The sequence below is a fragment of the Monodon monoceros genome, unplaced genomic scaffold (assembly GCF_005190385.1).
Source record: "Monodon monoceros isolate NGI ecotype Baffin Bay Population unplaced genomic scaffold, NGI_Narwhal_1 Super_Scaffold_11, whole genome shotgun sequence".
In the NCBI taxonomy this organism is placed as follows: domain Eukaryota; kingdom Metazoa; phylum Chordata; class Mammalia; order Artiodactyla; family Monodontidae; genus Monodon; species Monodon monoceros.
Window position 1 is genome coordinate 9,424,222 of NW_021703767.1, and position 26,105 is coordinate 9,450,326.

The window sequence follows — 26,105 nt, forward strand, 5'->3', positions numbered from 1 at the left end:
GGGAGTGTTCTAATTTCACTCTTTTACATGTAGCTGTTCAGTTTTCCTAGCACCACTTACTGAAGAGGCTCTCTTTTCTCCGTTGTATATTCTTCCCTCCTTTATCAAAAATAAGGTGACCGGGGCTTTCCTGGTGGTGCAGTGGTTGAGAGTCAGCCTGCCAATGCAGAGGATATGGGTTTGTGCCCTGGTCTGGGAAGATCCCATATGCCGCGGAGCCGCTAGGCCCATGAGCCATGGCCACTGAGCCTGTGCGTCTGGAGCCTGTGCTCCACAATAGGAGAGGCCACAACAGTGAGAGGCCCGCGTACCGTAAAAAAAAAAAAAAAAGTAATAAGATGACCATATGTGTGTGGGTTTATCTCTGGGCTTTCTATCCTGTTCCATTGACCTATATTTCTGTTTTCGTGCCGGTACCATAACTGTCTTGATTACTGTGGCTTTGTAGTATACTCTGAAGTCAGGGAGCCTGATTCCTCCAGCTCCATTTTTCTTTCTCAAGATTGCTTTGGCTATTCGGGGTCTTTTCTGTTTCCATACAAATTGTGAAAGTTTTTGTTTTAGTTCTGTGAAAAATGCCATTGGTAGTTTGATATGGATTGCATTGAATCTGTAGATTGCTTTGGGTAGTATAGTCATTTTCACAATGTTGATTCTTCCAATCCAAGAACATGGTATATCTCTCCATCTGTCTGTATTGTCTTTAATTTCTTTCATCAGTGTCTTATAGTTTTCTGCATACAGGTCTTTTATCTCCTTAGGTAGGTTTATTCCTAGGTATTTTATTCTTTTTTGTTGCAATGGTAAATGGGAGTGTTTCCTTAATTTCTCTTTCAGATTTTTCATCATTAGTGTATAGGATTGCAAGAGATTTCTGTGCATTAATTGTGTATCCTGCTACTTTACCAAATTCATTGATTAGCTCTAGGAGTTTTCTGGTAGCATCTTTAGGATTCTCTATGTATAGTATCATGTCATCTGCAAACAGTGACAGCTTTACTTCTTCTTTTCTGATTGGGATTCCTTTTATTTATTTTTCTTCTCTGATTGCTATGGCTAAAACTTCCAAAACTATGTTGAATAATAGTGGTGAGAGTGGGCAACCTTGTCTTGTTCCTGATCTTAGAGGAAATGGTTTCAGTTTTCACCACTGAGAATGATGTTGGCTGTGGGTTTGTCATATATGGCCTTTGTGATGTTGAGGTAAGTTCCCTCTATGCCTACTTTCTGGAGGGTTTTTATTATAAATGGGTGTTGAATTTTGTCAAAAGCTTTTTTTGCATCTGTTGAGATGATCTTTTGGTTTTTCTCCTTCAATTTGTTAATATGGTGTACCACATTGATTGATTTGCATATGCTGAAGAATCCTTGCATTCCTGGGATAAACCCCACTTGATCATAGTGTATGATTCTTTTAATGTGCTGTTGGATTCTGTTTGCTAGTATTTTGTTGAGGATTTTTGCATCTATGTTCAGCAGTGATATTGGCCTAAGAAAGTTTTCTTTCTTTGTGACATCTTTGTCTGGTTTTGGTATCAGTGTGATGGTGGCCTCATAGAGTGAGTTTGGGAGTGTTTGTCCCTCTGCTATATTTGGAAGAGTTTGAGAAGGATAGGTCTTAGCTCTTCTCTAAATGTTTGATAGAATTCGCCTGTGAAGCCATCTGGTCCTGGGCTTTTGTTTGTTGGAAGATTTTTAATCACAGTCTCAATTTCAGAGCTTGTGATTGGTCAGTTTTTATTTTCCATTTCTTCCTGGTTCAGTCTCGGAAGGTTGTACTTTTCTAAGAATTTGTTCATTTCTTCTAGGTTGTCCATTTTACTGGCACATTGTTGATTGTAGTAATCTCTCATGATCGTTTGTATTTCTGCAGTGTCAGTTGTTACTTCTCCCTTTTCATTTCTAATTCTATTGATTTGAGTCTTCTCCCTTTTTTTCTTGATGAGTCTGGCTAATGGTTTATCAATTTTGTTTATCTTCTCAAAGAATCAGCTTTTAGTTTTATTGACCTTTGTTATTGTTTCCTTCATTTCTTTTTCATTTATTTCTGATCTGATCTTTATGATTTCTTTCCTTCTGCTAACTTTGGGGTTATTTTGTTCTTCTTTCTCTAACTGCTTTAGGTGTAAGGTTAGGTGTTAAATTGAGATGTTTCTTATTTCTTGAGGTAGGATTGTATTGCTATAAACTTCCCTGTTAAAATTTCTTTTGCTGCATCCCATAGGTTTTGGGTCATCGTGTTTTTATTGTCTTTTGTTTCTAGGTATTTTTTGATTTCTGCTTTGATTTCTTCAGTGATCTCTTGATTATTTAGTAGTGTATTGTTTAGCCTCCATGTGTTTGTATTTTTTACAGATTTTTTCCTGTAATTGATGTCTAGTCTCATAGTGTTGTGGTTGGAAAAGATACTTGATAACATTTCAATTTTCTTAAATTTACCAAGGCTTGATTTGTGACCTAAGATATGATCTATCCTGGAGAACGTTCCATGAGCACTTGAGAAGAAAGTATATTCTGTTGTTTTTGGATGGAACTTTCTATAAATATCAATTAAGTCCATCTTGTTTAATGTATCATTTAAAGCTTGTGTTTCCTTATTGATTTTCATTTTGTATGATCTGTCCATTGGTGAAAGTGGGGTGTTAAAGTCCCCTACTGTGATTGTGTTACTGTCGACTTCCTCTTTTATGGCTCTTAGCATTTGCCTTATGTATTTAGGTGCTCCTATGTTGGGTGCCTAAATATTTACAATTGTGATATCTTCTTCTTGGATTCATCCCTTGATCATTATGTAGTGTCCCTCTTTGTCTCTTGTAAGAGTCTTTATTTTACAGTCTACTTTGTCTGATATGAGAATTGCTTCTCCAGCTTTCTTTTGATTTCCTTTTGCATGGAATATCTTTTTCCATCCCCTCACTTTCTATCTGTATGTGTCTCTAGGTCTGAAGTGGGTCTTTTGTAGACAGCATATATATGGGTCTTGTTTTATTATCCATTCAGCCAGTCTTTGTCTTTTGGTTGGAGCATTTAATCCATTTACATTCAAGGTTATTATCGATACGTATATTCCTATTACCATTTTCTTAACTGTTTTGGGTTTGTTATTGTAGGTCTTTTCTTTTTCTTGTGTTTCCTGCCTAGAGAAGTTCCTTGAGCATTTGCTGTAAAGCTGGTTTGGTGGTGCTGAATTCTCTTAGCTTTTGCTTGTCTGTAAAGGTTTTAATTTCTCCATCGAATCTGAATGAGATCCTTGCTGGGTAGAGTAATCTTGGTTGTAGTTTTTCCCTTTCATCACTTTATGTCCTGCCACTCCCTTCTGGCTTGCAAAGTTTCTGCTGAAAGATCCACTGTTAACCTTATGGGGATTCCCTTGTATGTTATTTGCTGTTTTTTCCCTTGCTGCTTTTAATATTTTTTCTTTGAATTTAGTTTTTGATAGTTTGATTAAGATGTGTCTTGGCATGTTTCTGCTTGGATTTTTCCTGTATGGGACTCTCTGTCCTTCCTGGATTTTTGACTGTTTCCTTTCCCATATTAGGGAAGTGTTGAACTATAATCTCTTTGAATATTTTCTCAGTCCCTTTCTTTTTCTCTTCTTCTTTTGGGACCCCTATAATTCAAATGTTGGTGCATTTAATGTTGTCCTAGAGGTCTGTGAGAGTGTCCTCAATTCTTTATTTTCTTTTTTCTTAATTCTGCTCTGTGGTAGTTATTTCCACTCTTTTGTCTTCCAGGTCCCTTATCTGTTCTTCTGCCTCAGTTATTCTGGTATTTATTCCTTGTAGAGAATTTTTAATTTCATTTCTTGTGTTGTTCATCATTGTTTGTTTGCTCTTTAGTTCTTCTAGGTGCTTGTTAATCATTTCTTGTATTTCCTCCATTCTCTTTCCAAGATTTTAGATCATCTTTACTCTCATTACTCTGAATTCTTTTTCAGGTAGACTGCCTATTTCCTCTTCATTTGTTTGGTCTGGTGGGTTGTTACCTTGCTCCTTCATCTGCTGTGTGTTTCTCTATCTTCTCATTTTGCTCAACTTATTGTGTTTGTGGTCTCCTTTTCACAGGCTGCAAGTTTGTAGTTCCTGTTTTTTTGGTGTCTGCCCCTTGTGGCTGAGGTTGGTTCAGTGGGTTATGTAGGCTTCCTGGTGGGGGGGACTGGTGCCTGTGTTCTGGTGGGTGGGGCTGGATCTTGTCCTTCTGGTGGGTAGGGCCATGTATGGTGCTGTGTTTTGGGGTGTCTGTGAACTTAGTATGACTTTAGGCAGCCTCTCTGCTAATGGGTGGGGTTGTGTTCCTGTCTTGTTAGTTGTTTGGCATAGGGCGTTCAGCACTGGAGCTTGCTGGTCATTGAGTGGAGCTGGGTCTTAGTGTTAAGATGGAGATCTGTGGGAGATCTTTCACCATTTGATATTACATGGAGCCAGTAGGTCTCTGGTGGACTAATGTCCTGAACTTGGCTCTTTCACCTCAGAGGCACAGGCCTGACACCCAACCAGAGCACCAAGACCCTGTCAGCCACATGGCTCAGAAGAAAAGGGAGGAAAAAGGAATGAAAGAGAGAATAAAATAAAATAAAGTTATTAAAATAAAAATTATTAAAAATAAAAAAATTAAAAAGTAATAAGAAAAGAAAAAAAAGAAAGAAGGGAGCAACGAAACGAAAAAACAAATCCACCAATGATAACAAGCACTAAAAACTATCCAAAAAAAAAACCCCATAAAACAAAAAAAACGGACAGACAGAACCCTAGGACAAATGGTAAAAGGAAGGGTACATAGACAAAATCACAGAAAGAAGCATACACATATACACTCACAAAAAGAGAAAAAGGAAAAAAAAATTATATATCTATATGTAAAAAAAAGGAGGAAGAGAGCTACCAAATCAATAAACAAATCTACCAATGATAATAAACTCTAAATACTAAACTTAGATAAACATAAAACCAAAACCAAATTAGATGCAAAAAGCAAACCCCAGGTCTACAGTTGCTCCCAAAGTCCACTGCCTCAATTTTGGGCTGATTCGTTGTCTATTCATGTATTCCAGAGATGCAGGTACATCAAGTTGATTGTGGAGATTTAATCCGCTGCTCCTGAGGCTGCTGGGAGAGATTTCCCTTTCTCTTCTTTGTTCTCACAGCTTACAGGGGCTCAGCTTTGGATTTGGCCCCACCTTTGTGTGTAGGTCGCCTGAGGGCGTCTGTTCTTCGCTCAGACAGGACGGGGTGAAAGGAGCCGCTGATTCGGGGGCTCTGGCTCACTCAGGCCAGGGAGAGGGAGGGGCACGGAGTGCGGGGCGAGCCTGTGGCGGCAGAGGCCAGTGTAACGTTGCAGCAGCCTGAGGCGCGCCATGCGTTCTCCTGGGGAAGTTGTCCCTGGATCACGGGACCCTGGCCGTGGCGGGCTGCACAGGCTCCCGGGAGGGGCGGTGTGGAGAGTGACCTGTGCGCGCTCACAGGCTTCTTTGTGGCTGCAGCAGCCGCCTTAGCGTCTCATGCCCGTCTCTGGTGTCTGCTGATAGCCGCGGCTCGTGCCCATCTCTAGAGCTCGTTTAGGCGGTGCTCTGAATCCCCTCTCCTCGTGCACCCCGAAACAGTGGTCTCTTGCCTCTTAGGCAGGTCCAGACTTTTCCCTAGACTTCCTCCGAGCTAGCTGTGGCGCACTAGCCCCCTTCAGGCTGTGTTCACTCAGCCAACCCCAGTCCTCTCCCTGGGATCCGACCTCCGAAGCCCGAGCCTTAACTCCCAGCCCTGTCCGCCCCAGCGGTTGAGAAGACAAGCCTCTCGGGCTGGTGAGTGCTGGTCAGCACTGATCCTCTGTGTGGGAATCTCTCCGCTTTGCCCTCTGCACCCCTATTGCTGTGGTCTTCTCCATGGCTCCGAAGCTTCCCCCCCACCACCGCCCCATCTCTGCCAGTGAAGGGGCTTCCTAGTGTGTGGAAACCTTTCCTCCTTCACAGCTCCCTCCCAGAGGTGTGGGTCCCGTCCCTATTCTTTTGTCTCTGTTTTGTCTTTTGCCCTACCCAGGTACATGGGGAGTTTCTTGCCTTTTGGGTGGTCTGAGGTCTTCTGCCAGTGTTCAGTAGGTGTTCTGTAGGAGTTGTTCCACATGTAGATGCATTTCTGATGTATCTGTGGGGAGGAAGGTGATCTCCACATCTTACTCCTCCACCATCTTGAAGGTCTCCTCTTGTTGGAGTTTTTGTTGTAAGCATCTTTTCCCACTCTGTGGGTTGCCTTTTCATTTTCTTAATAGTAATGAACAGAAATTCCTAATTTTAATACAATTACTTCATCTTTTTTTCTGTTAAAGGTTAGTTTTTGTTTTTTTGTGCTATTTAAGGAATCTTTACTTACTCCAAGGTCATGAAGACGTTCTCTTATTTTTTTTTTTAAGATTTATTTTTCCCTCTTATATTTAGATTAAAAATCATCTGGAATTGATTTTTGTGTTTTATTGCATTTCTGTGAGATATTTTCATATACTAAAATAATCTTCCTTAAGGCCCTGTTTAAAATTCACCTCTTTGTCTCCATTTTTAGTACTTTTAAGAAATATCAATGTCATATAGAAACTTTTAGCAAATTCAAGAGATCTTTTTAAACTTACAATTTTATTGAAAGCAATACTTCAAATAATAAACACTTTATATTTACTCAGGGTAGGCTTACTTTCAACAGAGCCAAATTTAGGGCAGTTATTGAAACTTTTAAGTAACATAAAGTACTTTTTTCATCTGGTGCCAAAAGTATAATGCTCACAATAATTTATATTTAATTTTTAATACAGTTATCTATCATGAGTAATTATGTGGGCTGCTCCCAGTATTCCATTCTCTGTTATGTGGTTTTCCTGAAGACTGTGGTTTCTTTGTATAACTACTGGGAATTATTACCTTGCTGATGAATTTCTCTTCTGAAGAGATATCAACTACGAGTTTCAGTGTCGTACTTTTTCACTTTAACTTACAAAACAGGCACAGTGTCTGGGTGCTCCCTTTATTTCTCGAATGTTTAGAAACAAAGCACTCTTTGTGTTTAAAGAAATATTGTAGCAAGACTGTGCTACTTCATGATAAATACCTTTAAAATTGGCTGAAAGAATTGATTAAAATTACTCTACATGTTTTGCCATGTCATTTCGGAGCAGCCTGCTTTCTTTGGCCAACAATGTGCTTGAGTAGTCAAGAAAGCCCCTTGGTATTTGGTGGTCAGACCGGCCATGCCATTTTGCACAGAAGGAATGAAATTTGGCTTAGAAATTAGATTGGCAATTAAGAACTTTTAGAAATATTGAAAAAAATATTGTACCCCAACTGTAAGGTCTGTTATTTTTACTCCTTTTTCTCACTACCAAGAAACAGACCCCTCTAGAATGCAAGCCCCATGAGGGCAGGTTTTGTTTGCTACTTCATCTCCATCATCCAAAGCAAAGCAGTGCTTGGCACTTGTAGCTGCTCAATTACTGTTTCTGAGTTGAAACTAAGAATGAATGAATCCTTATGCCTTTAAAGGGTGAGATGCAGGCATGTGTGCATTTAGAAGGCAGCCAAGGCTTCCATCTTTGCCCTCTCTCACCTCTGAGCTATCTTGAGGGCCTTTTGTAGGGAATGCTTAGGCCACAATGGATGCTTCCTAGCTTAGCCTTTTTGAGCTTGTAGACTGTAAAGGACATGGATTGCTTCCCCCAAACTTCCATCCTCCAACCCCAAAGATGAGGAGGAGTTGAAGATGAAACCAAAATTGCCAACTTTAGGAAGCACGAAGGTTATGATATTCCTGCTGGTAATTGTTGATTTAGGAAAGATGGATGTAAGGTGAAAGAATGAATACATTTGTAGACATGTTTAGGAGGCTTTGACACTATAAAATTTAACAAGAAGACCTCAGTTAATCGCAGCTGGCTAGCTATTTATTCAGAACACAAATTACAGACTCGTTCACAAGTTACAGACGATTAAGATTTAACCTAAATTGAAAAAAATGACTATAGGATTTGCTTATGATGGTATAAGGTCTTTGTGAAACATCCAAAAAGAAATAAGCGTTTAATGGAAGTGGGGCTCGAAGGAGAGACATCAAAAATAAATTTGAGGACCATTCACAGTTATTCAGGTGCTGGCTTAAAGCACATGAGTAGATGAGCTGACTGGGGCTCATTTTCCTGTCGATGGGACTTGGGAATAGAGGAAGAGAGAAAATGAGATGTATGCCATCTCACCTCTGATTTTCAGAACCTAGATACACGTGCCAATTGTTATTGATTTTAGATTAGCTCAAACCATTGTAGTTTAGTTATTTAATTCAGAGTAGTGGCCTAAAGCATAAAGCACTCTACTATCCTTTCCTTTCAAGTTTTTATCCACCGCTCATGTGTGGTGACACACTTCCTACATGCTGTTCATGTATTGACAAGTGGTTCTACCTCTTTGTTTGCTGTATTAATCTCTTCTCAAGTTCTTTGAGGTGAACAACCCATTTCCTTTTTAGCTACCCATGGTGCTTGACGTAAAGGAGTCTCCGCTGAGTGTATCACTTTAACTATGCCACAAGATGAAAAGTAGATGTGTGGGGCAAGGAAACTCCTAGAAGAGCATCTGATCTTATCTCTCCACACTCTCTACATTTATTTCAATGAAAATTCATATGGAGGTATACTATTTTCTCCATTGTATTTTGTGGTCACTGACAGGCTGTTTGACTTTGGGAAAATTACAGCTAGCTTGTGATACCATTAAAGCATTGTATAGACTACTTAAGAAAGCTCTAGAGAAATTTGCATCCAAGAAATAGCATAGTTTAGTATTTATCTTTCCCTGGACAGCACAAAAACTAAGGCAATTTTCCTCTGATATTATACAGTAAAAAAAGGACCCAGTTTATATAGTTTATGAACAAGAGAACTTCTCAGTTAGATATGTGACAGTATTTAACTTACAAGGCATGTTACAGGATTATTCTGAAGTTTCATGTTGATAATGATAATGATACGAGTATTACCAAAGTAGTCATCATGAACAGGCTATTGTGTGTCAGGCACTTTGCTGTTTTACACATATTATTTCATTTAATCTATAGATAACCTTCTGAAATAATTATTATGCTTTACAGGTGGGGAAAATGAGACTCAGAGAAATTAAGCAGTTTGATGAACCACACTAGGTAAGTGGCAGAACCACATGGTTGAACATGTCTGTCTGACTTCAAAGCCCTTGTGTTCCGTAATTAAGCTGAAACTTTGGGTTCAAGAGACAGCTGACCTTTGGGTGTATAAGAGAAAGCTACTAGTGAGAAGAAGAAAAGTTGTGATAGAAATCTCTAGAATAAAAATCATGGTATCTTTAAAAAGATCTTTGTCAGAGCCTTGAGTATTGGGGAGTGGCAGAAAAACAGTGACTTACCCATTGGAAAGAGTCATTTAACATACAGCCAAAAATTTATTAAGCAATTACCATGTGCCAGGTAATGAGCTAGGTACTCAACAGTGAATAGGTCATGGGCTTGCTTTTCTGATCTTATATCCTACAGAGTGAATATTTCTCTGTACTGTACTCTCTTCTTCCCTAAGAAGTCAAAAGAGAAATAGAGAAATTCATTGAAATGCAATGTCAGATGACTTTCCAGGCTTATAACTAACTGGTTTCATGAGAAAAATGGAAGAATTTCATCTAAGACAGGAAATACATAGAGCATGAGCAGATAGCCATCTTTGAAGAAATGTTTCCTTTCTTCTGTTAATATTGGAATATCATACAGTTATTTTCCTAGAATGTTGAAATTGGTGTAAAAGACTTTTAGATGCCATCCAGTGTAAATGTCGTTTTTGCCATCCTGCTTGGCCTGAAAATTGGATATGTTTCTTAGGAATGTTGAGAAAGAGTGAGGAGGAAAAGAAGAGTGAGCACAAATTCCAATCAGCCCTTTTCTGATCCAGTCAAGTCTGTTCCATAGGGTTGCGAGTTCCTTGTCATGGGCCGTCGTGGGAAATTAGAGCCAATGGCTGGAAGCTGTTCAGATAGATTTTTTATTTTTCCTTTCAAGTAAGCTGTATTAAATCACACCAAAAAGAGCTGACATATTTAAAATCCTGGCTATTATAATACATTAAGCACAGTAAAAATCTGCCTGGTTTTCACAACTCGAGATCACCTGGCATGGGTGCTTTTTGGACATATTAGAATTGGCTACATTCCCCAGGCACATGAGGCCATCCCTATGCTTATCTTGCATTTCGTAGTGGAAAGTCTCCTTGGCTTTCAGTTCCAGCCTTCTCATCACCACGTTGTAGCAGGCATAGCAACAGGGTAATGCAGGGCAGCTCCTTGGTTTCCACTGCTACTGCCCCAGGTTCTGGTGAACACTGAACAGTGGCCAACAAGAAAGTAAAAACTGGCAAGAATAGCTAACCAATGAGAATATCAACCTCAGAACAATGAAATGCAAAGATTCACCTATAAAACAATAGCCTACAGATCAGTGTTGCTTATATACACACATTTAAAGACCAGAGTTGGAATCTTAAAGAAGTCTCTGGAGACAGAGTGGATTTGTCCACAGCCAGATGGCTACTTGGAGTTGTCCTTGGATGTTCCCAGCATCCATGTTCAGTGGTATCAATTCCAGTGACAGGGGCCATATGGCATCACCATCTGAAAATCAGTGTCCAAGGGGCTACACTAGTACATTTAAATTTCTCCTCTAGTGTTTTTCATGAAAGGCAGTTTTAAAAATATTAAGTTTATTTTTAAAGACATTTTGTATCTTACTTTTTTGTCCTTATTTTGCCTATTTTTCTACGAGTGTTTCCATTTCTTTATCTCTTGTCACAATTTGCATGATGTGCTAACCAAGAAGGAAAAAATAACAAGTGGAAAGAGTAAGCACTTAGCAAATTATCAGATGAATGGATCATTATGCCCTAAGAAGCAGGCCTCCTGTAATTTTCTGACTGCATGTAATTTTCTGATAGAAGCCACTTGACTATTGGGAGCAAATGAAGCAACTGGGAATTTTGGGAATGATGAGTGTTGCCATGTGTTTAAGCCTGTGCTTTGGAATAAAACCACATTATCTTTTCCTTTGCTTTGTGACTCTGAATCTATACTGAATGTCCTAGGGGGATGTAATTCTAACTAGATTATATTCAAGTTCAGCTTTGGAAAAGTTAGGTTACATATGGCCTCCTAAAAACGTGAATGTAACTTCTAGAGTTTCTCACTCTCAGAAATGAGAGCTAAAGTTACTTTTAGCAATTACAGTTGAATGGAGACAGTGATCTATTGGTCTGATGCCTCTTTTTATGACATTACCTCCTGAAATGTTGCATATTTTCATGCTTAGAAATACCCTCTAACTTTGTAACGTACTCTGAGGATTGTATTGTATCTATTCTTTGCTCCGTAAATCACATAATGGCCATTGTACAAAAGGAGTAAGATCTGACCTGATGTCTGATCTGTGGAATGGGTGTCATGCGGTTCATCTTAGGCTCCTGAAAGGCTGGAGGGGCTGTTCTTCGCAGGTCAGCATTCTGGGCCCGAGGCCACGGCAGTTCTTATCTTTCCGCGGGAAAGATACCCTGAGTGTAGGAATAACACCAAAGCTGCCTGTCCCTTCACGTTTTAGAGTTTCTCCAGCAGCTGGACTACAAACCAAAGTGCGGTTTCTACGTGAAAGCTGAGATGAATATTCACTTGGAAATTCAATTCAGCAAGCACAAGGGTCACAGCATTGGCCAATTTCAGGGGCACTATTCATAGAGAAAGAGTGCCGTGTTTGGACTGATCAAACAGTGCCATCTTTAACCAAAAGCGAGGAAATGGTGCTGCTTAAAATTCATCCGCAAGCCCATGACTTTTTTTTTTTATAAATTTATTTATTTTATTTATCTTTGGCTGCATTGGGTCTTCGTTGCTGCGCGCGGGCTTTCTCTAGTTGTGGCAAGCAGGGGCTACTCTTCGTTGCGGTGCGCGGGCTTCTCATTGTGGTGGCTTCTCTTGTTGCGGAGCACAGGCTCTAGGCGTGCGGGCTTCAGTAGTTGTGGCATGCGGGCTCAGTAGTTGTGGCTCGTGGGCTCTAGAGCACAGGCTCAGTAGTTGTGGCACACGGGCTTAGTTGCTCCGCGGCATGTGGGAACTTCCCGGACCAGGGCTTGAACCAGTATCCCCTGCATTGGCAGGCTGATTCTTATCCACTGCACCACCAGGGAAGCCCAAGCCCATGACTTTTAATATAAAGCAGAGAACTTGGATAAGCAGCTTGTGCCTGTAGCCCATTGTGCCATTGATAGTGGAAACATTGGCAGCAGGTTATTGTCCAGCAAAGTCAATGTCTAAGGCCAAGGCTAGAGGGGTATGAGTGAAAGTGAACACAACTATTTTGATAAAAGAAGCTCAGAAACTCAGGAACACCAGGCTCTAAGTACATGTATTTGGATGGGGGTTGGGGGTTGGAGGATGGAGAATGTTTTGGAGAATTGACAATTGGTTTTATGGTTTTTCCTTCCCTTCCACCTCCTCTCCAACTCTTACCCCTCTCTCCTCTTCATCTTTTTCTTAGGTGACAGAAATTGCAAGTTGACCTCATTATCTATTTCCCCTTTTCTCAATTCTTATAGAACAATTTTTAGTGGGGTACATGGACTTCTTCTCACCCCAGTTCACTTCTTGGTCTCCTTTGTAGTTGGATGAAGCTACACGGGTATGTCCTGGAATATAAACAGGTGTTGTGAGTGCACCTTCTGGCTTGTGCCTTTAAGGGGAGGCACGCTTTTCCTTTCCGTCTCACCTTATTGGAATGAGGGTGAGGTAATGAACCGTCTTAGACCATGTAGATGAGAGAAAGACTCTCAGAATGACAGGGCACCAAGGTAGAAGAATTCTGGGTCCCTGATGCCTTGATGCCTTCACATGAGCCCTGGACTGCCTATACTCAGACCATTATGTAAAACAGAAACAAACTCTTCTTATCTTGGGTCTCCTTGTCACAGCAGCTGACCCTATATCTTAATATATTGACCTCTCTTCCCAACTGACCTCCCTCACTCCCTCATCCCTCCACTCCCTCATCCTTTTCTTCCACTTTCTGTTGGACAGTCCAAAGTGTAGACCAATGGCTCTCAAACTTTGGTTTGAATAAATATTTATAGGGTGGACTTTTTAAAGATGAAGCAGACCCTGCTTCTAGGGTATCTGGTTTAAGACTTCTTGCGTGGAGTGTAAGAATCTGCATTTAACAATCTGCATTTGAGCTTCCCTGGTGGCGCAGTGGTTGAGAGTCCACCTGCCGATGCAGGGGACACGGGTTCGTGCCCCGGTCTGGGAAGATCCCACATGCCGCGGAGCGGCTGGGCCCGTGAGCCACGGCCGCTGAGCCTGCGCGTCCGGGGCCTGTGCTCTGCAATGGGAGAGGCCACAACAGTGAGAGGCCCGTGTACCGCAAAAAAACCAAAAAACAATCTGCATTTTACCCTCAGGTTATTTAGATGAAGGTGGTCCATGGGATAACTTGGAGAAGCATTGGTATAGCATCTATGCCAATCATAAAGTAGATGCTCAAAAAAGCGCTTGAGGGATTGAGTTGCAGTAATTCAGTGAAATCTGCCAACACGTCACACAGATTGCACCTACATGAAACTTAAGCAACTGCCCCACTAACTCAGCTGTCTCTAAAGTATCAGATAATATAATGGTTTAAGCAATAATAGCTACCAAATCAGTTATTTGGCACAATTTAGAAGAAAACAACTGGTTGACCCAAATTTTCAATATCCAATCAATTTTTTTTAATATGATACTTGCATAACTTGAGGGTGTAGTTTTTGTTGTTGGCAGTTTATTTTTGAGAAGGAAAGTTTTTTTACTAGTCATATGCTTTCTGAGGTTTTCAACTATTCATTCTTGAATGTCAACAATTATGAAGCTCAGAGAAAGGTTTTAGTTAATTAAGATAATTCACAAATGGTTGCATTTTTCTTATGTGATGAGCTTCGTGCTAGAAATGAGGGATATAAAGATGAACAGGACAAAGTCCTGCCCTCAAGCTTCCACAATCAGCTTGCCGGATGTAGACAAATATTCCAACCAATACCAACGAGTGTGGAAGCCCTCCACTAGAGACTGGCACAGGGAGCTAGGGGCCAGAGGATCAGAGATGCCTCCCAAAGGAAGGGGAAAGGTCACTGGGCTGAGCAGAAGCTAAACAGGCATGGAAGGTGGCCAGTTAAAGGGAAGGTAAGGATGCTCAGGCCAGAGAAAACAGTCTAGGTCAAGCCACAGGATGAAGTGCCATATGGTCAGAGCTCTGAGTACCTGTTGGGGGCAGTGGAGAAAAGGATGGTAGGGTGAGAGAGCCCAGTTCATGAGGAATGTGGGATTTACCCTGAAGTGCTGAGGCACCACTGGAAGATATTAATCAGAAAAACAAAGTCACTATCAGCTATAGTCCGTCCGTCTGGCAGTGGAGGATGAACTGGAAGGGAATAAAAATAGAGACATGGATACAAGGTAAAACATGATAAGAGTATCAACTAAGACTATGGCTGTGGAAGAATGAAAGGAGGGTGAGATTTTTAAGTGGAAGCGGCAGGGCTTAGTGACTGGGATGTAGGGAGGGGGAGAATCTGGGATTATGCATAATTTCTGTCTCAGGCTATGAGTGGCTACGTCTTTCATTGAGAAAGCACACAGGAGAGGATGGGGTTGAGGGTAGAGCAGGGGGTGGGGAAAGTTAAAGTGTTTAGATTTAGGTATAATGAATTTGAGGAGTCTGTAGGTTATTCAGGAGGCAATTTGGATGTGATTCTGAAACCCAGGCAGGAGGTTTTTGTCTGAAGACATAGTTTTGGGAGTCATAAGCATACAGACAGCAGCTGAACATGTGCACGAGAAGTGTGTAATGAGAGTCAAGCAGAGGACCCAAGGGGAAACTCCGCACAAATTAGACTGTCTCAAGCTAGTGATGCCTTCACCCGGAGACTTGCTGAGACCCAAAGTCTGCAAAACACTCACCTCCCCTGTAAGGCCACCCTGATTATAGTCCCCAGGAGAATTCATCACGCTACCCTCATTGTTCCTGAATCACTATTTCATAAGACTGGTGTATCACACATCTTTTTGTATTATGCCTAGTTGTAGAGATAGATATCTGTGACTTTGCTGGCTAGGTGGTGAGTGCCTTAGAGACATGGGCTATATTTTATTCAACCTGTTTTCCTAACACAGCTCACTGTATCAGGCCCCAAGGGATTTGCACAACAGCTCACTGATTCAATTTCTTATTTGTTCGTGCATTTATTCATTCACTCATTTTCAAGTCTTTCAATGCCTGCCATGCTGTTCAGCTGTTTTATTATCATTAATTTCTTTGCAAAGTTTTTCCATAAAGTTACCCTTTTATGAATTTAAAAAAAAAACCTCAATAGAATTTTGAAGAATACATCTTTCCTATTCTTACTCTTCCTGCCTGCCCTCCTCATTTCACATCATTCTGGGCTTATCCCAAGCCTTGATGTCTTTTTCTAAAATAATTTGCTGATCTTTGCTCATAAACTGTGTATCTTGGTTTCAACAGAATTATGGCTTTGGAAGTTCCTATTGATAACATTGCCTTTAAATCGATGTTATGTGAAAGAGAAAAATTAGATTTAGTGAAAATGCAGTCATTTTTCCAGTTGTAAAAGAAAACCAAAATGATAAAAGAAAACCAAAGAATTGATTTGAAGGTCACAGTGAAAAACCTCTCTTTTATCTGTGGTTTATCTCAGATTTTGGAGCTGATTTTATTTCTATCATGAATTGTTGTCAGAATTTAGTTTTCGGGTTGGCATATTTCTTACCGTTAGGTATTTATTCATGCTGCCCAAAAGAGAGATTTACCAATGAATATTTTAAAAAATTAGATGATAGATGAATCATCTTTTTTGTTAGTCTGGAGCACGTATTGAAGTTATATACTAACACAGCTCTTTACAAGGAGTTCAAATCTTAGGGTTGTTAACTTTCTTCTATTTTCAGAATAGTTTGCTTCTTAGTGTCTTTTGGAGGCAAGAGAAGGTATGTGGATGTTTGTGCATGGTTTTGAAACATTCTGAAGTGGATGTAGCATATCAATTTAATTATGCTCTCAATTTGTCTGGATAAGGAAAACTGGAGTTTTTAGTTCATTCACCTCTAGGTCACAGGGTTTCTCAGGGCAGTTCACATACCTGTTTGCTTTAGAACCACTCAGGTGGGATTTTCAAATACAATTAGACTCTCCCAGCCAGAGTCTGAATCAGAATTTCTGGGTGAGGCCAGGTATCTGCACTTTAGCCCCCCAGGTGATCCTTGTAGGCTAAGAACCACTGCTTAATAGAATGGTTGCATGGAATAAGTGAGGACTCCATGCTGAAGAGACAGGGCTGTCTTCACGGAACCAAGACAGGCATTGGCCACACCACTCAATATGAGGACAAGAGTCATAATCCTCTTCATTGTAACAGCAGGTCATAGAACTGTAGCAAAGAAAAGGAATCACTGTCTGGAAGCTGTGTAAATTTTAGTCTTAAACTTGCAACTATATCTTAGTCTACACTAGTCATTATTTGTAAATGTCTCTGTGGTCATTTTGACTCTAAGCTCCTGAAGGGCAGGGACTGGCTCTATGTTTGCAGCCATATCCTCATCACGGGGCTTGGCCAGTAACAAATACTCAGTATGCCCTTATTTACTGATAGACAGGAAAGCTATCTAGTTAGCTTGAGGCAAAAATCATATATAATCCTGCATATACACTTGTCCCCATCTACTCACAAGCATATACCCCTCACACATATCTTGAGATGTTACAAGACTAGTTTCAAAGGACCATGATGACAGTTCTTGTCTATGGCTGCTTATGTCAGAATGACTCCAGTATGGTCACATGAGCCTCACTCTGCTTAGAGCGAAGAGAAAAACCAATATGACATGAGCTTGCATGGACCCAGTTCTTATATCTAGATGGAGTAGTTTTGGGTATATCTATTTTGTTTCAAGTGTGACCCCAGAAAAAGATGAGTTTACTGTGGACCAGGGGTGGCTTCCTCTGAGAAACTATGTCTGAAGCTCACGTCCAGCTGGATATGAGCTCTCCTGTTCTTGATTCCCCTGGCTTATTGTACATTTCTTGGGCATTTGCCGATCAACTGTATTTTTGTTTAACTGTCTTATTTACCTTATTAAGTTTTGAGTTACTTGGGGCTAAAACCTTCCTCAAGGTTATATAACCATAGATAGGTCTTGAACTCTGGTTCTATAACTCAAAGTTCCTCTTTGCACCAAATCATAACCTGACACAATGTCAAATTATTGCTCATTCTTATTATCCCAAAGGGATTTTGAACAGATAAGTATTTGGTATCAGGTCTTTTGAGAGTGGGAAATGGTATAGAACATCTTGGTTAGTGAGGATGGACTTGCGGAGAGACCACTGTATGAGAGGATCATCAAGGGCAGCAAAGGTCAACATGTAGGCAATGAATGTCTTGATGGGGAATTATTGCTGTGTAGCATGGGCAATAAGGAGACATTGGGAACTCAGGTTGGGGAAAGAGAAGGTAAACTCCACTATTTCAAAATTTGGCTTCTTTTAATGTTCTCGTTGCAAAGAGGGGATCTGGGCTGATTAAAGGCTATAACTGAACTAGTATCTTTTTCTAAGATAGGACTTGGATGGCAGAATTAAAAGATGCTCCACAATAAATAGGCCAACTGCTCTAAACCAGTGGTTTTCGGTACTCATGTTCATAGTCAAGACCTTGATCATATGTGCTGTCTAGTGCCTAAATTTTAATTGAAAATATGACTAATTAGAGAAATATTGACAATTTGAAATGTCTTCTGAGGGCTGTCTTTTTATTCCAAGATGGTAGAGTGAAATACAAAGCAAACATAATATTTTAATATTAACTTTCATTTAGTATTTAAATTTCAAATTTACTATTACATTTTAATACTGTATTATCTTGATATTCTCTAGTACCACTAACTTTATCCAAAAGAATGTAATCCTCCACAATTTAGAGGGAATTAGCAAACACAGTTAAACATAGAATTCTCCATTGTTGAATGAATCAGAGTTCAACAGACTTCAACTGGATGATAGAACTAAGTTTCTCTGGTTGAGGTTTAATCTGTGGTGTATGTGATTTTTGTGAACTGGATAAAGCATTGTTTAACGTGGGGATTCTCAAATGTTATGGTGCTGGAGAGCTTCTTAAAATGCAAATACCTAGGCTCCACCCCCAGATATTCTGATCTAATATTCCTGGTGTGGGGTCTGGAATCTGCGTTTTAAACAAACTCCTAAGTGATGCAGTTGCTGCCTTTCTGTGGAACCTCCTTTGAGTAGCAAGGTCCTTAAAGAATTGGAAAATGCAGTTTCAAAGGAATAGAAGCTGGATGCATGTTTCTTATCACCACTAAACCAACAAGTATGATGATCATTAAATTAATTCTACTTTTAATATTATTTTTCCTAACAAAGAAAAGAACATGGATTCCTATCAAATTTCTTTACAGAACAACTTGGCATTGACTCTCACTTAAAATTATAATTTTATTGATTCTCCATTTTATTAAATAAATGTTCCTTGAGTTTGCTTTAGCTGAGGGAAATGAATTTTCAGTGCAATTTTACTACCTATCTATTGCCTATTTTTTGACATGCAGAGAAATATTTAAACCAAATGGACAAAAAGAATCATCACAAAAAAGGGATGAACAGAAGTTATATTATCACTTGTATTAAGATAAAAAAACAAAGTGTATTTGGTTAGCATTTGACAAGGTTATTGTGATGGTTAATTTTATATGTCAATCTGACTGGGTCATAGGGTACCCAGACATTTGGTCAAACATTCTTCTGGGTGTTTTGTGAGGGTGTTTTTGTATGAGATTAGCACTTAAATCAGTTGACAGAGTAAAACAGATTGCCCTCCCTCTGTGGAATGCGTCCAATCAGTTGAAGGCCTGAATAGAACAAGAATGCTGACCCTCTGCTTGGTTAAGAGGGAACTCCTCCCGCCCAATGTCATTTGAGCTGGGCTTGTACCTGCCTTTGCACTTGAACTGAAACTTTGGCTTTTCTGGGTCTTGAGGCTGCCGGCCTCCAGAGTAGAACCACACATCAGCTCTCCTGGTTCTCTGACCTTTGCACTTGGACTGGAACTATATACCGCTGACCCTCCAGCTTGCTGACTTACCTTGAAAATCCTGGGACTTGTCTCCCTCCATAATCACATGAGCCAATTCCTTATAATTAATAAATCAATCTCTGTCTCTGTCTCTCCTATTGGTTCTGTTTCTCTGGAGAGCTCTGACTAATACAGCGACATTGTAGCTTTTTTCTCATTTTGTCTTTTCTGTTAAAAAAAATGTACTGTAATTTCCATGGTGTTTGGAAAGGTAGGGTGTTTGAGGCCCTATTTATTTTGTGTTTCATGCCTCGGCAACTTTTTGTTTATCACATGGTACACAGAGGACAGGAACGAGATACAACTCACACGCACTGTAATTAGCACAGCCCAGTACAAATCAGAGCTCATTGTGTGCCTTGGAGCAGCACACAGGCTATATTGTCATCTCCCTTGAGAGCGTGTCAATCCAGGGCATCATATCGTAGCTCTTTCATCAAGGCATCAGCAAAACAGGGAAGGGCAGGGGAGGGATGGAGACCTGGCAGTATGTGGGCCTGTCACTGAGCATTCATACATTCATTGCTATGTCATGGGCAATCTGTCCCTTGTGATGTCTCATGACTCATTGTCAGAGAACCCTTCATCAGGACAAAGATGGGCAATTTCCATAGCCCACTCCAGTCTTGGAGAGCTATCATGCTCCACTTTTAAAGTAACAGTACCCTTGAGTGATCCTTACTTTAGTTTTCTTGAAAAGAGAATTGGCTTAAAAAATGGGGCCTTAAAAAAAAAATGTGGCCTTACTACGAGCATGAAATATAAATGTGTACACATATATTTACACAGAATCCTGTATGAAGCACAAATGGCAAAAACAATATTTCTCCTTTTTTTTTTTTTTTAAAATACTGACTTCACTAGTAAAATGGAGATGTTTTCTTAGTGGCAAGAAAAAAAAATCTTTCAGCTGAGAATGGAAAAGAATTTACTAAGTTTGAAAAACTAAAAATAATTCCTGGCTGGTCTTATTCCCGTCCTCTGTATTTAAAGGAATTTACTCCTGATACTATTATTACAGGAAATTCCAAAGGCGTGAACATTTTCTGGTATTTTTATAAAAACAAGTGTTTGCGTTTTTTTAAATTTGGACATGGAGGAAAACAGTTTTGCCTTGTGTGCACTGAAGTGTCTAGTGGATGCCATGACAATGTGATTTTTGTGGAAAATTTAGATAATGACAGCATTTAGGGGTTCATAGAAGAGTAATAGAGGAACACACTTAACATAAAATGTCTCACAAATTCTGTTGAAGTCCATAACAAACAATGGTTTTTAACACAAATGCAACGCCCACTTACACTGTCGAGATGATTGTTATAGGGGATGGACATTGATATCTTTCTCCAGGATCAGCTTTTATGTCATTAGGAAATGATCAGTGGTTAATTATTATGAATAGATCTGATTCCTGTGAGATGTCCAGGTATTTGCTGGCAGCTAAGTAAGTAAAGGGATTGAAGGGTGATGAAATATTCAGATGTCTTAAAAAACATCTTATCTATCAATTCTGGAGCTTGGGAACACCATCCTCAGGGGTGCCAATATTGTATATATGTAGAATGAAGATGAAGATATGGAAAACCTTGACCTCCAGTTTAGTTTCCTTGGACCACAACTCTGAATTTCCAAATTCACTGTGCCCTGCCAAGGTCCTATAAAAATTCCAACTTATTTTATAGCTAGCATTTTTACTACGCTGTAAGTGGGTTTCAGGAAAGGACAGCTATGCGGTGAAGAAAACCCTTTGCATGCCCATGAGTTCAGTTCTTGTGAGTTTTATACAATCACCACTAAGGGTCATAACAATAATTCACTGAAGAACGCTGAAAGAAGCTCTATTCATGGAATAAGGCCATGACATATGCCTGAATATGTTCCTTGACTTGTTTTTTAACAGCCAACTGAACACGTGCATTCATTACAACCTCTGATGCCACAGGTAACTGTATAAAAATCTGATCCAACAACTTTGACTTCAGTGAGCTTTGGACTATGCCTTTGTACTGTCAGGCTGCATTAATGTTCTTGCATCAAACAAAAATCATTATTGAGAAATTTGGTATTGCTTTGCTAAAGTGGGTATCTACTGAATATCCCCAATCCAATTCTTTCCTCTAATATGGTAATCTGTTATCTGTATTCAATTATCTGGAAGGTGAAAGTTGCTGGGATGCCCAGTGGAAAATTTTAAGTCCTTTCACTCTGAGTCTGCTGTCTTTTCAGATCAATCTTTCTGCTAATGACAACCAATACTTTCATATGTGATTACAGGCCTGCTCCATCTTTTCATGAGCCGAGACTCTTTGGAATCATATGTATTGATCTTTTTAATAGAAGTCAGGAAAAATAAAATTACTCTGGCTTCTTGAGGCAAAACGATGATAAATGAGAACTTTGAAACTTATGGGAGAAATTTTTTCTGCCTTGGGTTATTTTAATCACTAAAAATGATTGTCTTTTTAATAATATTTGCTTTCCATTATGCACATTTGCAGCAAAGCCAAAAGTTGTTTCTGTATTGCTTTATGACAACACATTGAGCCAGGGGTTTGTTGGTATTCCCGTACCTACTGGTAACTCAGGTACAGCGGCCCCTAACAGGAGGCAAAGAGCCAACCAAGCTCCAGAGGCTTGAGAGCAATCTCAAGTGGAATATGACTAGGGCACTTTTGATGAAAGAGAACTTGCTGAACTATGTATTTTTTTTTTGTATTTGTTTAAAACCTCATAGTTAATACTATTATCATAGAAGCAAGCTTCTGTTTCTTTTATCACCCCTCCTTTTTTGATTTCTCCTCTGCCAAGACTGATTATTTCCCAAGTGGGTTTCCTTTTTTGTGTAAGAGAAAGTATGTGTGATTCCCTGCCTGTGGTTCTGGTTGCTTCTTCTGTGTATCTGGCAGCTGCTGGTGGTGCCATTGGTGGTAACTGGGAATTAAGGATGTGGGATCATTGTTATATAACCTCTTCTCTGAAACCTAGAACTATAGGACTCCTTTTGGTCTCATTTTGGAATATGAGCTTTATGTTTTATATTTGAATCAACTTTGCAGTTGTCAGCTGAAGACACAATTGTTTCATTGGCTTTGGGGGAACATGTGGTCAACACAGAAGATCAAAGAGAGTCATTGCCACTACACACAGAGATCAGATCTCCATTGGTACAAAGAAATGAGTGAAGACGAAAACACCACAGATGTCAGGCCAAAGTACAGACTTGGTTTGCTTTGTTTGGACCTTGGAGACCTATTTGTAAGAAGGAAAACTTGTCCCATTGGGATGCCACGTAAATAGCCTTCATGGTTCAATGGCATTGCTTTACGTGATGGAGAGATGAATCTCGCTCTTTCTCTCTCTCTTTTTTTTCCCCTCTCTTTGTATCTCTCTGTCTCCCTCCTACCTAAACATGACAAAAAGAAAGATCTCATTAAGGAAACAAATTGTGTTTACGAAGCTTGTCATTTAACTTGATTTAATCCAGTTCAGGGGAGACTTGGCAGGGGTGTACCGTGTGCCAGGCAATGAGACTATAGGAGCAAACAGAAGAGACAGGTTTCCAGACTGTGTGTACAGAGTCATACAAAGAAAATGACCACCAAACATCATTACAAGCCTGAGGAGTGCTGCCAGGCTCCAAGGGCAGAGTGACCCCGGAGGGCAGATAGAGTCTGACCTGGAGGTTCATGGATGGCTACGTTTAAACTGAGAATAGTCATAAGCTGTATGGAAATTGGAGAATGTGGGTGGGGAAAGGATATTCTAGGCTGAGGAAACTGCTTGTGTGAAAGCCGGAATTTGCGGGGGGCATGGTCTTTGTGAGGAAGTGAAACTATCCCAGCCTGGCTGCAGTACAGAAAGGACCAGAGATCTGGGTCACTGTTTCCTAATGTCTTGTGGGTGTACACGTGGTCTCTGGGTTGAAATGTATCCACACTTGGAGATCTTGATGATTCTAAGGCACACTTCGCACTTCAGCTGCCGAAGGAGCCGTGTGTGTGGTGTTTCCTCTGTTTAGACTAATTGAACTTTGGCCGCTTTGCTGTCTTTGACTGAAAGGCAGTGTTTGTATAATTGTTGGAATAGCTCTAGAATTTTGGCCTTAATTTAGAAAAATCAGTGGAAAATATCAGAACCCAAATACCTGTGATAACTGTGATAAGAAGTGTAGGTTTTAAAAAATTCATAAAATTGGAGGAAAATTTTATGGTGAATTAGCTTTGGGCGTGCATTGTTTTTAAGCATGTGAATTGTGTATTCATGTGTGAAAAGCAAACAGAATATTAAGGGGCATGCTTGAAATACTAGAAATAAACTGATAAAGAGTATGAGCATGTCTAAAGGTGAGGTATAATTAAGGACTTTTTAATATATCCCTCTCTGGGAGTCCTCTCATCATGAGGAATATGTTATTTAAATTGTACTCACTTTATTTGCTTTCCACAACACCTGTTTATATATATGTATAAACAGGGGTGCTTATTTTGTATGAAAGTCTTAATTTCTTTCTCTTGAGGAGTTTGTTAAAGATAGTTAGAAATCACAGATTCAAAATTTAGTTGCTCACATCATATCAGTTCTTAGTTCCGTGCATTAGCTAGAACAATGGAATAATGTGAAATGAAAAGCAACCATAAACATGTTTGTACCCACCTTGTTGAGCACTTCTGCAAATATCATTAACTTTTCAGATTTTCAAAATCTAGATCTTGTTATTAAGAAGTGGCAACAGCTCTTGGTAATAGTAAACATTACAGAACTTGACAACAATTTGGAGAAATGGAAATAGATTGATAGCAAAATATGACTAACTATAGAAGCAAAATGTAAGGAGAAAAAATAATAGAATCTTTAATTCTACTGAATTAAGAAGTCTGAAGACACAGACCCACTGGAGAACGGACTTGAGGATATGGGGAGGGGGAATGGTGAGCTGTGACAGGGCGAGAGAGAGGCATGGACATATATACACTAACAAACGTAAGGTAGATAGCTAGTGGGAAGCAGCCTCATAGCACAGGGAGATCAGCTCGGTGCTTTGTGACCGCCTGGAGGGGTGGGATAGGGAGGGTGGGAGGGAGGGAGACGCAAGAGGGAAGAGATATGGGAACATATGTGTATGTATAACTGATTCACTTTGTTATAAAGCAGAAACTAACACACCATTGTAAAGCATTTGTACTCCAATAAAGATGTAAAAAAAAAAAAAGAAATCTGAAGATTTATTGAGGTGAATTCTGTCAGCAAATTTTGTCACATAGTTACTCAAGAAGTATTAGAGGAATATTGGGCTTTGGTAGTATGCTCAACTGACCATGGAAGGTTTAAATACCTTCAAATACAAGGGCACCCACTGACATCAAGAGCTTTCAACACCTTACTATTCCATATGCAAACCTTACATTACAGCTTCTTGAGGTTTCAGTTCAAGCCAATCTGTGACTTGATTCTTTACAGGTCATGGTGGTTGCATTAAGAAGCTTCCAGAATCTTCGATAATTAAGAAGTCTTTTTGTAGGCTGAAGAATCAGCAGGTGGAATATGGATTCTAGGTTATCAAGCTTTTAGGTTCATAATTAACAAACTAAAATATGCAAAAGGAAAAGTATCTTCTCTCCCTGCCATCTAATATTCATTAGAGAATTTTCCAACTCCCCACCCCTTAGTGAGGTCTGCTGGTCATTTATATCCAGTTTGGCCTTCTCTTCACTTTATCAATGGAAAACATTGAGACTTCTATTGTCATTTTGGTTGCAGTTCCATCAATACCCAGTGTAGCTTAAAATGACCTTTAATCTTCCATGACTCAAACCTGCAGAAAAACATTGTGGGTCATTTTCCTTGGTTAGTTTTAGCCATTGCCTCCAAGTTGATGCTCTGCCTTACAATCACTTGTCTGGTTTTTTTTTTGTGTGTATATCTTGTATATCATTTTTTATTTTATTTTATTTTATTTTACTTTAATTGAAGTAAGGTTGACTTACAATGTTGTGTTAGTTTCAGGCGTCTAGCAAAGTGATTCAGTTATATGTATATACTTTTTCATTATAGGTTATTACTAGATATTGAATATAGTTCCCTGTGCTATATAGTAGGTCTTTGTTGTTTACCTGTTTTACATATAGTAGTTTGTATCTGCTAATCCCAAACTCCTAATTTATCCCTCCCTGCCCCCACTTTTCCCCTTTGGTAACCATAAGTTTGTTTTCTATGTCTGTGAGTCTGCTTATGTTTTGTAAATAGGTTCATTTGTATCATATTTTAGATTCCACGTACAAGTGATATCATGATAATTGTCTTTGTCTGGCTTACTTCACTTAGTATGATAATCTCTAGGTCCATCCATGTTGCTGCAAGTGGCATTATTTCATGCTTTTTTATGGTTGAGTAGTATTCCGTTGTGTATGTATACACACACACACACACACACACACACATACATACATACAACATCTTCTTTATCCATTCATCTGTTGATGGACATTTAATTTGCTTCCGTGTCTTGGCTGTTGTAAATAGTGCTGCTATGAACATTGGGGTGCATGTATCTTTTCAAATTAGAGTTTTCCTCTTTTCTGGATATATGCCCAGGAGTGGGATTGCTGGATCATATGGTAACTCTATTTTTAGTTTTTTGAGGAACTTCCATACTATTTTCCATAGAGGCTGCATCAATTTACATTCCTACCAGCAGTGTAGGAGGGTTCTCTTTTCTCCATACCCTCTCCAGCATTTATTGTTTGTGGACTTTTTAATGATGGCCATTTTGACTGGAGTGAGGTGATACCTCATTGTATCAATAGTTTTGAGTTGCATTTCTTTGATAATTAGCGATGTTGAGCATCTTTCCATATGCCTATTGGCCATCTGTATGTCTTCTTTGGAGAAAT

General features: G+C 39.6%; 1 protein-coding gene across 10 annotated transcripts in view; it reads left to right on the forward strand.

The window, feature by feature from the left end:
- Positions 1-26,105, forward strand: part of SETD4 (SET domain containing 4) — a 409,208-nt gene that overhangs the window by 269,714 nt on the left and 113,389 nt on the right. For 9 of the 10 annotated variants that reach the window (XM_029213928.1, XM_029213933.1, XM_029213923.1 and 6 more), the window contains one exon: positions 9,114-9,164. The exons of the other annotated variant lie outside the window; for it this stretch is intronic. The gene's annotated coding sequence lies outside the window, so the exon portion shown is untranslated. The remainder of the gene's footprint in view (positions 1-9,113; positions 9,165-26,105) is intronic. 10 annotated transcript variants of the gene reach the window in all.